Source organism: Urocampus carinirostris, chromosome 6 (assembly GCF_059441175.1).
Source record: "Urocampus carinirostris isolate Australia breed hairy pipefish chromosome 6, RoL_Ucar_1.0, whole genome shotgun sequence".
Lineage (NCBI taxonomy): Eukaryota > Metazoa > Chordata > Actinopteri > Syngnathiformes > Syngnathidae > Urocampus > Urocampus carinirostris.
Window position 1 is genome coordinate 4,704,582 of NC_142354.1, and position 15,516 is coordinate 4,720,097.

The 15,516-nt window shown below is 40.6% G+C and overlaps 1 protein-coding gene across 2 annotated transcripts in view; it reads right to left on the reverse strand.

Annotated features, from left to right (window-relative positions):
- Positions 1-13,582, reverse strand: part of LOC148363595 (plasma membrane calcium-transporting ATPase 1-like) — a 139,352-nt gene extending 125,770 nt beyond the window's left edge. For both annotated transcript variants that reach the window (XM_088337535.1, XM_088337534.1), the window contains exon 1: positions 13,287-13,582. The gene's annotated coding sequence lies outside the window, so the exon portion shown is untranslated. The remainder of the gene's footprint in view (positions 1-13,286) is intronic.
- Between the last annotated feature and the right edge of the window lie 1,934 nt (positions 13,583-15,516).

Here is a 15,516-nt window from a genome sequence, read left to right on the forward strand (position 1 = left end):
AAGTCACAACAGCCGTAGCAGAAAATTACTTTTTTCTTTTCTTGTAATACATTGCAGTTTCCTTGCTTCATCAAATGTTGAGAATGATGAAAATAAAGTCATGTGGCTTTTATGGGTTCTCCCTTTGGACGATGGCAGGCAACCATCAAATAGTAATGAAGGCCAACAGCTCTATTATCTGCAAACTAGTCCTTTGCTGCTGCATTCTTAAATATAGGCACGAGAGCTTCCCACTGCTGCACTGCGTCCATTCATAATTGATGGGGACTTACGTAAGAGGCGACCGTGCGTGTGCCTTCGCAGGAGCTCTTGCTTGCAGGGGCTTCCCGAATTCCCCCTTCAGCATTCCAGTGTAACAAGTGGGAGAATCCACTCTTTTTTTTACATGCTAGCCAAATAATAATAATAATAATAATAATGACATTGAATTAAGGGCCACATTCCCAAAACGGCTTTATCATTTATTATAGAGAAGTCTTTTGCATGTCCCACACAAGAAAATCCTTAATTGAAAGATTTCTAATTCTGAGTATGTTTTCTTCCTAGGGGGTTTTCATAATTCTTTGGTAGGGAACCACCGATATGGGCTTTTCAGTGCCGATACCGATTTTTAGTATTAAGATGAGGCCGATATTTATTTGCTGTAAAAAAAATAATAATAAAAATAAAAATCCCAGTACAGAAATTGTTATACGGCGAACACAATTAGAAATGATCAAAAATTGTATAAAATACTTAGAAATAGTATGAATTTATATTGGTATCAACATTTTCTCCCCGTGCCTGTGCGGGTTTCCTCCAGGCGCTCCGGTCTCCTTCCCACATCCCAAAAACATGCATGTTAGGCACCCCTGCGACCCTACTGAGGATAAGCGGTGCAGACAATGGAAGGATGGATTTCTTAATACTGTATTTTTTAACAGTATGTTTAATGATTATTTAATTCTGTTTACAGTGATAAGGAAGATTTATTTAATAGCTATTTAGGTTCACTTGGATGCTTTTGGGATAACAGACAATTTATATTTAATTATTTCTTATGGGGAAAATTTGCTCGTTATACAAACAATTCGAGCTAAGAGAGCGATCCTGAAAAGAAATAAGCCTGTATGAAGAGGTACGACTAAGCATGTAACCTGGCTTAAGTTACCATTTTGGATGTCAATGTGTTATATACTTAGGTATTGACTAAGTCCCTGCCTGAAGCCATGGGAAGAGTTGTTATTGATACAACACCAAATTGAGTTAGTGTTTTTGTTTTTTACAGAATGAATAAAATAACATTACTTTTACAGTTTGTGTGTTTAACCATTAGACTAAGACTTTGCAGATAAAACCATAATGAAGAATATTTGAGATTTTCTGCAAAGCATTATGGGATGACATAATCTCACAGTCTCGATCTGAGCATGTGCACAACTCATGTGTACACTGAGCCAGTGGCACAATGGAAGAAAGAGAGGATTAACGTTTTCAACCTTGAAGTATGGTAATTATTTAGACTTAAGTTCAGTTAAGGGCAACAACATAAAAAGTTGTTACTATATGAGCTGGCAACAAAGTGCCATTAATATATAAAAAACACAACATCAATTTAATGTGAATATTTGTAGTCAGAGCACAGTACAGTTCTATTTGAAGCAAGTTGCTGGAAAAGCTGTAAGCTGTTCAGAAAATGTTTTTAAATTATTACATGTTTTGTTATAGGTTTACATGAATAATCACATTTTTCTTCATGAAACAAAAACTATCTTTTATATTTTTTAAGTATCTGAAGTCGAGAAAGAGCCAACTTTCCAAAAAGCCTACTTAGTTGTTTTTATCCATTTTTAAATGTATTTTCACCCATTCTTGAAGCAAGTTGCTGGAAAAGCTGTAAGCTGTTCAGAAAATGTTTTTAAATTATTACATGTTTTGTTATAGGTTTACATGAATAATCACATTTTTCTTCATGAAACAAAAACTATCTTTTATATTTTTTAAGTATCTGAAGTCGAGAAAGAGCCAACTTTCCAAAAAGCCTACTTAGTTGTTTTTATCCATTTTTAAATGTATTTTCACCCATTTTCTATGTATTTGTCATATTTTTATTTAAAATTTACTTTAGTTACAGGACGTCAAAAAATAGTACTCAGTTGCCTTTTTATGTTAAAACTGTACTTCCAAAAAAACCCTATGTGTAATATTTGTCCACTAGATGGCCGTGTATTGTTTGGTACGAGCCAGGGCCAGTGATGCATGGCACAGCGTGGCGGCGGGATGCCGAACAAACATGGCGCGAACTTAAGTAGGGATTCCACGTTGTAAAAGAAACAAATTTCTCGACTTGTGAATTTTTTATTAAAAAAAAAAAATTGTATGATAGTTCATGTGTATTTGACTCGTATTCACATCAATGTTTTTTTACTGAATGTAAGCATTTTGTACTAATAGAAGGTACTAAATTTTACACATTGTCCCTTCAAAATACTTGCAATGCCCCTTGACCTTTTTGTGTTCTCAAAAAATGTTCTCTGCAGCAAAATAACCTAAATAAAAAGTAACTCGCTATATAACATAGCAACTTAAAAAATCAAGTAATTATTAACACAGTTGGGTTACTTTTAAAACAAATTTAACGGGTGACATTAGCAACACTGGTGCAAAGAAGATTCACCCTTCGTATCAAAGCTTGTGGAAGTAAATTACTGCTTGACATTTATCACCTGGACTGCAAGACTACAAGAAATGTTTGGTAACGACCAGGGGTGGGCAATACCTGAGTTTTTGGTATCAAACCATTTCAAGTAAACGAAGATACGAATAATTTTGCTTAGAAATCTCATGATCACAAATCTGATTCAAAATTGCCTGAAAAATTGTCAATTTTTCTTATAAAATTACTACAATCCTGGCTTTAACAGTATAAAACATAAATATAACATTTCTATTACAATTGTTTCAGAAAAGTCAACATAAAAGCAGCAATGTAACGAAAATACAAATATACCCAAGTCTCATCTCATCTCATCAGCCGTACCGCTTATCCTCATTAGGGTCGCGGGGGGGCTGGAGCCCATCCCAGCCATCTTCGGGCAGTGGGCAGGGGACACCCTGAACTGGTTGCCAGCCAATCGCAGGGCACACAGGGACAAACAACTCATTCGCTCATTCACACCTAGGGACAATTTGGACCGGCCAATTCACCTGAAATGCATGTTTTTGGAACGTGGGAGGAAACCGGAGTGCCCGGAGGAAACCCACGCAAGCACGGGGAGAACATACAAACTCCGCACAGGATGTCTGGAGCTGGATTTGAACCCACGACAGGTTCTCATGACATGAACTGTGCTGCACAAGCGCTAACCACTGCGCCGCCGTGCTGCTTCCAAATATACCAAAGTCAACATGACATGCACAGTATTTTGAAAATTAAGTCAAAAAGCAAATAGTGTAAACAAAACAATGTAGAAAAATTAAAATACTTCAACAGTAACTTTCAGAACAAAAGCCAAGAGAGTCAAACCAAAAAGCAGCAATGTAACAATTACTATAATTACTATATTTTCCGGACTATAAAAGCTCACGCAAATTTAACCGAGATTCACAAGTATGCCTTATAATCCAGTACGCCTTTATAGAGCCGGAAATGGGGTAAATAAATTCAGCAGTGCACAATTATAAATGAAGGCTTCTACATATGGTAACCATCTATGCATGAATCTATACATTTTACTTGTGAAACGAGATTCTCTAATATTCATGTTATATAAAATGTGAGTTGTCTTCCGTTTTAATCCCATGCATTTTATAGTTTAATGCCTTGTATATGTAAAAGAAAACTTTCACATGGGGGTATTTTTGGAGGTGCGCCTCCTAGTCCGGAAAATAGTGTACTTTTATTGCACAATATTTTAAGAATAAAATCAGATGTGCAAATAAAGTGTAACCAAAACTGGATCAAATTTGAAGGTTATTTGTATTTATTTTACGACACACTAACAACATTATTATAGTGATAGTTAAAATGGGAAGGCAATATTCACCTTAAGACAGAAGTATCGATCTGATACAAGTACTTGCTCAGAATCAAAGTATTACGATAATTGGATCGATCTGCCCTTCCTAAGTAGCAACAGAATTTGACAAGCATTATTCACAAAATGGTAATTTCATTCATGAGAGAAGCAATTGGCATTAGGGAAGAGTTCATCTTTCTTTGAATCGACGCTAGGTTAAAACAAAACAACTATACTCAGAATAAGACATAGAACTATCATGCTACAGTGTAAAACTTTTGGACTTTAAATCAATTTACAGGCCATAGTAACTAGAGGTCGACCAATTATCGGGCGGGCCGATTATCTTCACTGATATTTGAGAATTTGACGGATATCTCTTTTTTTATTTATTTGACGGGCCAATTAAATATAATCCAAACTGGGTTTTATGGGTTCAGATGCAGCCGAGCATTGCTTTGCTTTCTCCTGCTCTTCTCCCTCCTCTGATCCTACCCACCCTACACATTCTGATTGGATAAGCGACCAGGGGCGTATAAATTGAAGCAGGAACAATATTTTTAGAATGGCAGCTCTGCTAACACGTCCAGACATGCCTGTGATTGTGAATCAAGACCGCTGATAATATTTTCTGTTGTAGAAAACCATGTGTGTGAGATCAAGAGATTGTGTGTAGTCAACTTGTTTTAGGGAAGCACGGTCACGTGGAGACTGATATTGGCTCTTATCATAACATTAGTTTGTCAATCAAGCGTCGGTGTTTGTGATTGAGAGAGAGCATAAAAGGAACGCTGAAGTGGAATGCTGAGTGATTAGTTGTTACCATAACATTGGTTCGTCAATCTGGCTTTAAAACAGGAGTGCCCACACTTTTTGTTTTATGTTATTTTTAAGTCATATTGGTTTTTATCGTAATAAATAATTTAATAAACCATGGAGCTATTTAAGTTTTTATGAACCTTTATGGGAGTCACTGCTAAGCCTAATTTTAATTCTGGTACAGTTAGTTTTTGGTTTAAGTAAAGCATTAGTCATTTTATTTTGATTGAAAGTCTAATTTATTTAAAGTAATAGGTTTCAGAGAGTATTAAAGTTTTGTTTGACCTTATAACAAATACTCAGTTTCTTTTTTCATCATTTAAAATTTAGTTCTCAATTTTTTAAGCTTTTACAGCAAATGAATATCAGCTCTGAATATCGTTTAGCAGGCTCCTCTTAATGCTACTAATTGGTATAGGCTCTGAGAAACCCATATCCATCGAGGTCCACACTAAATGATATGCACATGTCGCCAAGACATACTGTAAAAGCACTAAACAGCAAGGACGAGATTGTTAATCAACGGGCGGGCATCTATAGACATTTGCCATTTTTGTTTGCAGGCGCAGCGGCCGGGTATCAGTGAGCACCTCATCCAATTTGCATGGTGAGGCCATTACATGCATAAGTCTCGTTTAATGTCGACGCATGTCCGAGCAGAGGTTGTATTTACGCCCAGAACAGTTGATGATAGATATGCCGCAGAAGATGCTCTGAAGTGCTATTACTAGGAAGGACGCTTGGTGCCCACCACCCAATTGAGGCATAAATCAAACTGTCAGGGTGCGGGATGAGGGTTGCCGAACAGCAATACTTGACACACAATTAAAGGGTGCTCCTACACTTTCATTATGGGGTGTTCTACTAACATAAAGTGCTCACTTTTTGACTGCCAATTGCAGTGAAGTAATTTCAATGCAGGTTCAGAATTGGTTAAAAACGACAACACTGAGACAGCACATATAGAAAATCATACAGGCAGGGTGCCGGATGAGTGTTGCCTAACAACACCTGATGAACAATGAAAGGGTGTTCCTACAGTTTCATTATGGGGTGTTCTCCCACCAAACCTTAAAAAGTACTCACTGTTTAACTGTGAAGTACTTTCAATGTAGGGTCGGAAAAGGTGAAAAACTGCAATACTAAGAGCACAGAGTTTAGAAAATGGGATATGCTAAATCATATTGTAATAATTTTGGAAAGCAATGGTCAATTATTTGTTGATTTTCACATAATGTTAAGGATCAAAACAGAAACTTAACAATAATCAACTTGTGTTATTGTAATACAGGGGTCAGAAACATATGGCTTCGCAAGCCAGATATGGCTCTTTTTATGAGTGCATCTGGCTCGGAGATAGAATAAAGGTCATAGTAATGCTCTATGACTTTTCATTTTAGTGCATGAGAAGGTGAAGCAACACAGAAGGCCAATTGTTTGGTCCAAAATATAAAGGCAAATTTACAACTACAATTTTCACTTGTCTGTACGTTTTAAATATATCCTTTATATAGAAGCTCATTGAACCATCCATGTTCACTGTTGAGATACTTTATGATGAAAACCCACAGAACTGTAGAAACTGTAAACACTTGAAAACGCCAGCCAAGCACCCAAGACATTTCGATTGGCTGACCCCTACCGCTCAACCAATCTCTGCAATTACCTAAATATATCCGTATCGTTCTCGTTTGCAGTATTTTGTGACACATATACACATTATATATATATATATATATATATATATATATATATATACACACACACACACACACAAAAGAACTCTGCTCGCACTTTGTTTTGAAACCATTATTTAAGCTGAAAATGACGGTCAAAATGAGCCTCAACTATCTTGAGTATTTGCAGGAGAAGTACCAATTTTACGTGGTATATTTGTTCATATAGGCTCTGGCATTATTATTATTTCATATATTTGATCAAGGGCAGCACGGCGGCGCAGTGGTTAGCGCTTGTGCGGCACAGTTCATGTCATGGGAACCTGTCGTGGGTTCAAATCCAGCTCCAGACTTCCTGTGCGGAGTTTGTATGTTCTCCCCGTGCTTGCGTGGGTTTCCTCCGGGCACTCCGGTTTCCTCCCACGTTCCAAGAACATGCGTTTCAGGTGAATTGGCCGGTCCAAATTGTCCCTAGGTGTGAATGAGCGAATGAGTTGTCTGTCCCTGTGTGCCCTGCGATTGGCTGGCAACCAGTTCAGGGTGTCCCCTGCCCACTGCTCGGAGATGGCTGGGATGGGCTCCAGCCCCCCCGCGACCCTAATGAGGATAAGCGGTGTAGCTGATGAGATCAGATATTTGATCAAATAATTAAATGACACACAGAGAAATAAAATGCGCTGAAGAATTAGCTTTTTGTTGCATATTCTGTGGTTTTGTTGAATTTTGTCTTGAAATATATGATGCGGCTCTCAAAGGAATAACACACAAATACACCCACACCCAAAAACCCACTCACCCACTGTTTTTCCCTAAAACATTGTCAAAAAAACCCAGTGTCAATTGTTCTCCACAATAATATTTGGGCAGTTTTGGTAAAAGCAAGATACAAAATAAGATGGGTTTTCAGTACTCATCATCTTCACCTACGGTCTCCACAAACTGTTGAATACACACAAACCATTAACCTACAGCAGTATTCGCATTTGGTGCGAACAGACTGATCCATTTACAAATCAAAAAGAAGAATAAAAGGATTTGCCGCAGGACATGGGTAAGCCACCTACCACGGTTCCACTTTATCTTTTTTTGGGCGGTTCGCTGATGTAGACATAAAGCAGCCGCTCATAAATGTCCAGCTGTTCAATATCGGGACTGGAAGTCGCCCAGGCTAGACCTTACCAGGCTTCAAACACTGCGCCAGATAAGATTTGATTGATTGACTCGATGGGCAAGCACAATTGTCAGGTAAACACTTGCCAGACGACTCTGTTGATTATCTTGTGACGCCATACCCCGCCAGTCAGGCAGTCTGCCGGACCGTTATGTCAGAATGGGTTGCTTGCTAATTGAGTAAGTGTTACACGGCATGACATTGCATTATGTTTTGTTATCTTGGAGGCCCATCTGACCCAGGCTTCTAATTCTATCTGACACTCACGGCGGTGTTGCCGATTTGACGACAGGTTGGTCGACTTCTGACTAACGCTGACATAGCAACATTTAGCCCTGTCAAGTCTTTTTTTACAATTCAACAGATTACGTTGCTGTTTGCAAACCAGGCCAGTGGTTGTCAAAGAAATCAAACCCTTAAAATCCTGTAAAATTTGCCAAAAATCCCAAAGATGTATGCAAAATAAATTGAACGCTGTTGTTGAACCGTTTTGGGTAACTAGACGGTGTTGGTCTTTTTGAAAGGTGCTTCTAACATTGAGCAATCTAAGTTATAACACACTGAAATAGAAAGTTTATATTCTAGCCTGTTTTTTTTTTTGCAATCACATTCCTACAGATGAGTTCACCGTGGTGTTCTGAGCTGGAAACAGCTGAGCCTGAAGCCTTTCCTTGATCTCAGATCGAATTGGATCTTAATTCAAAAAACTAAACCTTGTATTTAAAATATTTAATATTAAATTATTTTACACGGACTATCTTGGATTCCAAGAGTTTAAGCCTTCCAATGATATGTGGCATGACGTAATTCAGTGACTGGTGACATTGTGAAGACAGGTATTTGCTTCTCAACAGTCTGATGCCAAGCCGGCAGGCCGTCAGAACGTTAAGGGGTTAAAAGATTTGTTGACAGATTGTGCGACTGCTGACTAGCGCTGACCAAACAATATTTGGTCCACTCAAGTTTTCATTTCGCAATCCAAATCAACAAATGACGCTGCTGATTTTAAAGCCAGGCCACTAGTTGGAAATGTAATTGAACAAAGATGGTTCAAGGAGCAAACACTAAAATATGTTGCGAATGGTGGTTTTGACGATTTGCTGAAAGGTTAGGCGACTGCTGACCAATGCTGACCAAGCAATATTTGGTCCACTCAAGTTTTAATTTCATAATCCAAATCAACAAATGGCATTGCGGTTTGCAAACGAGAACACTAGTTCGCACTGTAATTAATTAAAGATGGTTCAAGTAGCAAACACTAAATTGTTGCAAATGTCCCTAGATATTGTTCTAGAGACATGAAATGATCTGCATTTATATAGCGCTTTTCAAGTCAATGACTTCCCAAAGCGCTTTACATTGTGCTTCACATTTCCCAATAGCGGCCGTGATCTGTGCAGCCATGTAAGGCGCTAACCTGCTTATTGGGGGTTAAGTGTCTTACCCAAGGACACTTCGGCATGTAACACGGACAAGCCGGGATTCGAACTGGGATCCCTTAATCCTAAAATGATCGCTCTACCTCCTGAGCTACTGCCGACATGTTATCTTTTATTAAGCTTCTACTTATATTTGGTTTTAAAATGCCTGATCCCCGGAGACACATCAAATAAAAACAACCTCCACAAAAAAAAAAAATCACAAAATAAAGCAAATAAAGTTGGTTATTTGTTGGGACCACCCATGTCAAATTCTAGTTTACGGAGGCAAAGTGCAGAAAGTTTCATTACCCATACACATCTGTTTTGTAAGTGCTGTGGAACCTGATTCACATACTTGTTATCATGATTCAGCAGTGTTTGACGAGGTAAACCTCTAAAACATACAGGACTTGAGCCTTCATGGACACCTGCGGGTTAGACCGATATTTGCCCACCTCAACACAAGTAATTTCCCACAATTCTTTTTGAGAAATTACTTTTGTGACCCAGTAACTTAACATTATAAGTTTGTTTGTTGCACATTTGGAGGTGGGTGGTTCGCGCCCCGGCCGAGTCATTCCTAAGACTTAAAAAGTGGTCGGCGGCGCCCTCTGTTGGCTGCGGCTGCTCGCTACAACGGGTCAGGTGCAATCGACATTTCGTTCTGTGTACATTGTTACACAGAATGACAATACAAGGAAATTATTATTATTATTATTATTATTATTTTAAGACATTAGTGGGGGGAAAAGCGAGTAGATATTTCACCGATTCCTGACATTGCACATCTTATACTGGTGAATCACCAGTTGGAGAAAGTGATCATTAGTGTACACCCTTGGCTGAGAAAAAGTCAGAAGACAGCTCATATACACTATATTTATTTGTGTGTAACCCACACTCATGTAAAACAGGCACAACTAATTTCTCAATAAACATCGGTATGAAATTTTGTTTCACTTTTTCTCAGCTGAAGCTAAGCATTGCAAGTGACAAACATTGTTGAATATGTGTCGCCATGATTTGAATCATTTATTGACAACATAAACTATGAACACACTGCCAAAAATCAAACTGTACAATGTATTTCTTTAGTGTCCTTCAAAGGCTGATTCATCATCACATAGACCAAAGAGTTGTTTCACTTGTCGTGCTGTTGTCTTGTGTATTTATATCTTTTTGGTCTGCCATCTATTCTTACCCATCCATCCATCCATTGTCTTCCACTTATCCAAAGTCGGGTCGTGGGGGCAGCAGCGTTAAAAGGGAAGCCCAGACGTCCCTATCCCCAGCCACCTCCTCCAGCTCATCAGACGGGTGCCCGAGGCGTTCCCAAGCCAGCCAAGAGACATAGTCTCTCCAACGTGCCCTGGGTCGCCCCCGGGGCCTCCTGCCGGTGGGACATGCCCGGAACCCCTCCCGAGGGAGGCGTCCAGGAGGCATCCTTATTAGATGCCCGAGCCACCTCAACTGGCTCCTCTCAACGCGGAGGAGCAGTGGCTCTACACAGAGTCCCTCCCGGATGACTGAACTTCTTACCTTATCTCTAAGGGAGAACCCAGCCACCCTGCGGAGGAAACTCATTTCGGCCACTTGTATCCGGGATCGTGTTCTTTCGGTCATGACCCAAAGTTCATAACCATAGGTGAGGGTAGGAAAGTAGATCGACCGGTAGATCGAGAGCTTTGCCTTTCGGCTCAGCTCCCTCTTCACCACGACGGACCGGTACAGGGTCCGAATGACGGCAGACGCTGCACCGAGCAGTCTGTCGATCTCCCGTTCCATTCTACCCTCACTGGTGAACAAGACCCCAAGATACTTAAACTCTTCCACCTGGGGCAAGACCTCCTCCCCGACCCAGAGGGAGCATACCACCCTTTTCCGACTGAGAACCATGGCCTCGGACTTGGAGGTGCTGATCCTCATCACGGCCGCTTCACACTCGGCACACTCTATTCTTACCAACAAATTTTATTTTACCGTGTGACGTTTGATGATTTGATCACATTTGTAAAATAAGAATAATGTCCATTAAACAAATAAGATTGTTGAAACTTATTATTACCTTAATTTTTTCCATAAATAATGGTTTCAAAACAAGGTGAAGGCAGAGATCTTCTGTAAAAATGTCAAAAAATACTTCAAACAAGGATACTGGCTCAGTTACCTTCAGTGCAGATGGCACTGTGTGCATAGCTGCGCCCACCCCTACCGCTCACTCAATCAAATTGCTCTGTGTGATTGGCATTTAGTGTTTTCTGTGGGTATTCATCATAAGGTGTCTCGACAGTTAACATACACAGATTAATGAGCTTCCATATAAAATATTCTTTAGCGACGTAGAGCCAAAACGGGGTCTGTTGTTGTGACACTGTGACTGTAAACTGAACTAAGTTGAGACTGTGCACTCTAATACTACACAGAACCAAATAATCTACAGGGGTACCTCGGCTATATTCGCACCAATCTCGATTTGGTGCCTATCAGAATAGGAACACAAGAGGAAATTTGCATGTGCAAAGTTTTATCTCTGAACTATATGTACTAATGAGAAGAGCCATATCTAGCTCGCGAGCCATATGACTCATGAGAAGAGCCACAGGTTCGCAACCCCTGTGCTAGAGGGACAGACAGTCAAGTTCTAACCCACAAATACCACACAAAAGGCAAAAGAACTATAATGGAAAATGCAAATGTGTCATGAGCTTCTCTTAAGTAGATCACTCACTTCTTCCCCCCAGCGCTCTGAAAGGAAAAAAAATCAGAGCGGCACACGAAGAAATATCCCCTCGCTTGACTCAATTTTCTGCAAATGTCTTTTTAGGACCTTAAGAGAGGGTGGGAATTGTTATTGGGGGCTGAAGATTACACATCATGGGCTGCGACAGGCTGGCAACCAGTTAAGGGTGTCCCATGCCCACTGCCTAAAAACAGCAGGAATGGGCTCCGGCAGCTGGGCGACACTGGTGAGAATACGCTATGCAGATAATGGCTCGATATATTAAACACCACCCAAAACAGCAACCGGTGAGGTGTTTATACCAAAAAAGTAGAGATTAAACAGCAGCATCAGTGGGAGAAGACAGCAATGCCCTCGTTTGGAGGTCACTAGCTGGAGAAGATGCGGGATCCCCCCTCCCGACGCCATAAGTCAGGACACACCCAGATGGAGAGGGCGAGGGAGGGGGTAAGAAAATGACAGAAAAGGAGGAGGAAGAATTAGAAACAGAACTGACTATGTTCAATTCCAAGTGCTTGACATCACAACCACTATTTACGAAAATAACGTGTTTTTTTATTTGCAGGCTGGCCCAGCTCCTAATGACGAGGTGGGGAAACCACTCCAACAGGAAGAACGAGCTACCCGGCGAACACACCGCAGCAGCTGCAACCAGTGTTCTGCAGCCTAACAAATTGTTACCATTAAAAAGCAACACAACAAACACATAAACAAAACAAAAACATGGTGAGGCCAAACTGATTGGAGAGAACGGAAATAAGCATACCCCGCTTGCGTTCGTTGTAACAAGGTCGTCTGCACCAAACCGCCATTGACAATCGAGCCTTTTAAGAAACGCCACCATGTTTGAAGGGCTGAAGCAAGAGTTAGGCAGATCAGCTTACATTCTCACCCTATGTGAATCCCGCTCTACAGTTCGGCATATATCAACCACCACTCCAAACGTCAATTTCCTTAAAAATACAAACGTCCGGGCTTTGGATAGTACGAAGCAGTTGGGCGGCAGCAACTGGTCGGCGGTATCAAAAGTTGAAATCGGAAACTACTCGAAGCCAAGTGTACAGCATTCACGCATGGAATTAAGAGTTACGAGACGATATGCGGGACAACATCTCGAAGCAGAGCGAAAACTGCGGTGAAAACGTCCCACGTTCCGTGAGACGATGCGGGCTGGCTTGTACGCGGGCTTTTCGCTGAGCCGAAGCCCTCCACTCTCTAAACCCCACCACAATCCTCCCACGCGCCTACTTTGCAGCAACGAGGATTGCCGAACCGTTCTAAAAACGCAAACTCGGTTACTGCAGTCTCACCTGTGGCAAAAGAAAAGCAGGCTAGATGGGCCAGCGGGGAACAGTGCAACGACAGCAACCTCGCTTCGAAACAAGCTAAAACGAGTTATAAACTCACCAAGAGGCATTGTCGATGTTATAACGAGCTGCAAAGTTTCAACTCAAAGCTTACCTCGGTCGGGGGTTCCGTATCCAAATCACGTCGGCGTGTGGAGCTCCTTCACTGGGGCTCGTCCATGTCTCAACGCGGCAACGACTCGACTGGACCGCAGCGGTGGGTAGGGGGGGTGATTGACAGGACGAAAAAAAATGGATCGATACTGGTCCCTCTTATTCGTAAGTGGTGGATACACTCAAATCGGGGTAGGGGGGTGAACAGCCGTGGCACACCACTGCAGCTCCGCAGAAAGGAACCCGGAATCCTTCCCGACTCTCAATCCAATAAAACGGAAGACCGAATCCCCCTCCTCCGCCTTTTTGCCGCTGGGACACGCGCAAGGAGGGAAGGCGTAAGAGCCGAGACAAGATCCAGTCAAGAAGACGATGGAGGGGGCTGTTGGTCGTTTGTGTTGGTGGTTGAGACTCAAATGGACGGGGGCACCGCAGAAGGGAGAAAGCAGAGTCCCGCCAGAGAAACACCTTTTCCGGCCGGGCTGGCTCACTTGCCTGAGGGAACACACGGAAGCAGAGAAGGCGGGGCCATGCTCAATGACTGTTTTTTAAGTGGATTGCTTCATCTACAACGACTCCATTTTAAGATACATACACTTAAGGGACATTTGCAAACCAGGCAAAGTTTCTCTCATTTGTGGGGTGAGTTAAATTATGGCTGGTCAAGTGTGCCCAAGATCAAATTCTCAAGGGCGTGGTTTTGGCATGGACGGAAGGGACACGTTCCCACACATGACAGGTTTTGTGTGACGTCACGGGCATACCCCTATCTCGGGGTGGGGCAAACAACGGCCCGCGGGCGACATGCAGTCTGCAGGCTTTAGAATCTGGCCCTTCATTAAAACTGGTTAAAATATTTCGCCTGATCTACCGAAATGGGTCACAGTGAGGCAAATATCAAATTAGGGGTTTTGGCACCAAAGGAAAATATAAGAAGAGCTTTGAAATGATACCATAGTCAAAGCTTTACATGCAATTATTTTGAAGATATCGATAATTGCATTACGGCCTTCCATCCAACTTTTTCTGATCAAAAACCTGAGAAACGTTTATAAAATTAAAACTTTAAAAATACACCATTCCTTTTCTGGTAAAAAAAATTGAATGACATCACAAAGGCATTTGTACACATATAAAAAATAATTAGACCCGACTGAAAGAGATTTTTAGCACATCTTTATTTCTGTTAAAATTAAAAGAATGAAGATTTTTTTTCCTAAAATCCAACATATTACTTTTAATCACTGTTTTTGTTACTCCCCACATTTATGTGGATTATGAAGCTCGGGGAAAGTGTTTTTAAATGTGATATCTTTCAAAACAGTGAAAACATGTAAAAATAAATGAATTTATTCGTGATTTTCCTTATTTTTCCTCAATTATTGGCCGGCAGGTAAAAATAGAACGTTGCTACTTGCGACTCATTTCGACAGAGCGGGTCACATAAAATGACAATAGTAAATAAAATGCTACTAATAAAAACATTTCTTTTGGTGCCAACTTTGTCCTCATAGTCCATTCGTGTGACTACAACAATAACAAAAATACTTCTACAGAAATACAACAAAAATACTAAAAAATGACTACTAAACTAAATATCAAATTTAATGCTTTAAAACAGGGACTTTATATATTATTTTGCTATAATGCAGAAAAAAAAATCGAAGCACTACAAAAATACTATTACAGTAATACTATAATACAAAAAAATACGACTACAGAAATATTATCCCAGTAATACTACAAAAATACAACTACAGTAATATCACAAAAATTGTAAAACTATATAACAAAACTACCACTATGGAATACTACTACGGAAATACTACAAAAATTGTTTACCTTTTACACTTCTGTACTCTCAGTGCAAAATTTGGGAGGTCTCTGCTACAGTGGCTCTGACCCCGGTTGCTTGTCCAATCAGAAGGCGCAGGGTGGGTAGCGACCGAGACAGAAAGCAGGAGAGAGAGAGAGAGAGGCTCGGCTACATTTGAGCCTAAATAATCGACCCGTTGCCTAAATAAGAATGCAGATACCGATATGCATCAATCTCTCAAATACCGGTGCAGATAGTCGGTCCGCCCAATAACTGGTTGACCTCTATTTGTGACTGTTGTTTATTTACATCACAGAGAGCTGCCTAAACATGAGGATCCCTGATGCTAGCGTGCAGCAAATCATTTTTTTGCACTGAAATGATCAAAACATGTGAAACGACCCAAAAAAAACAT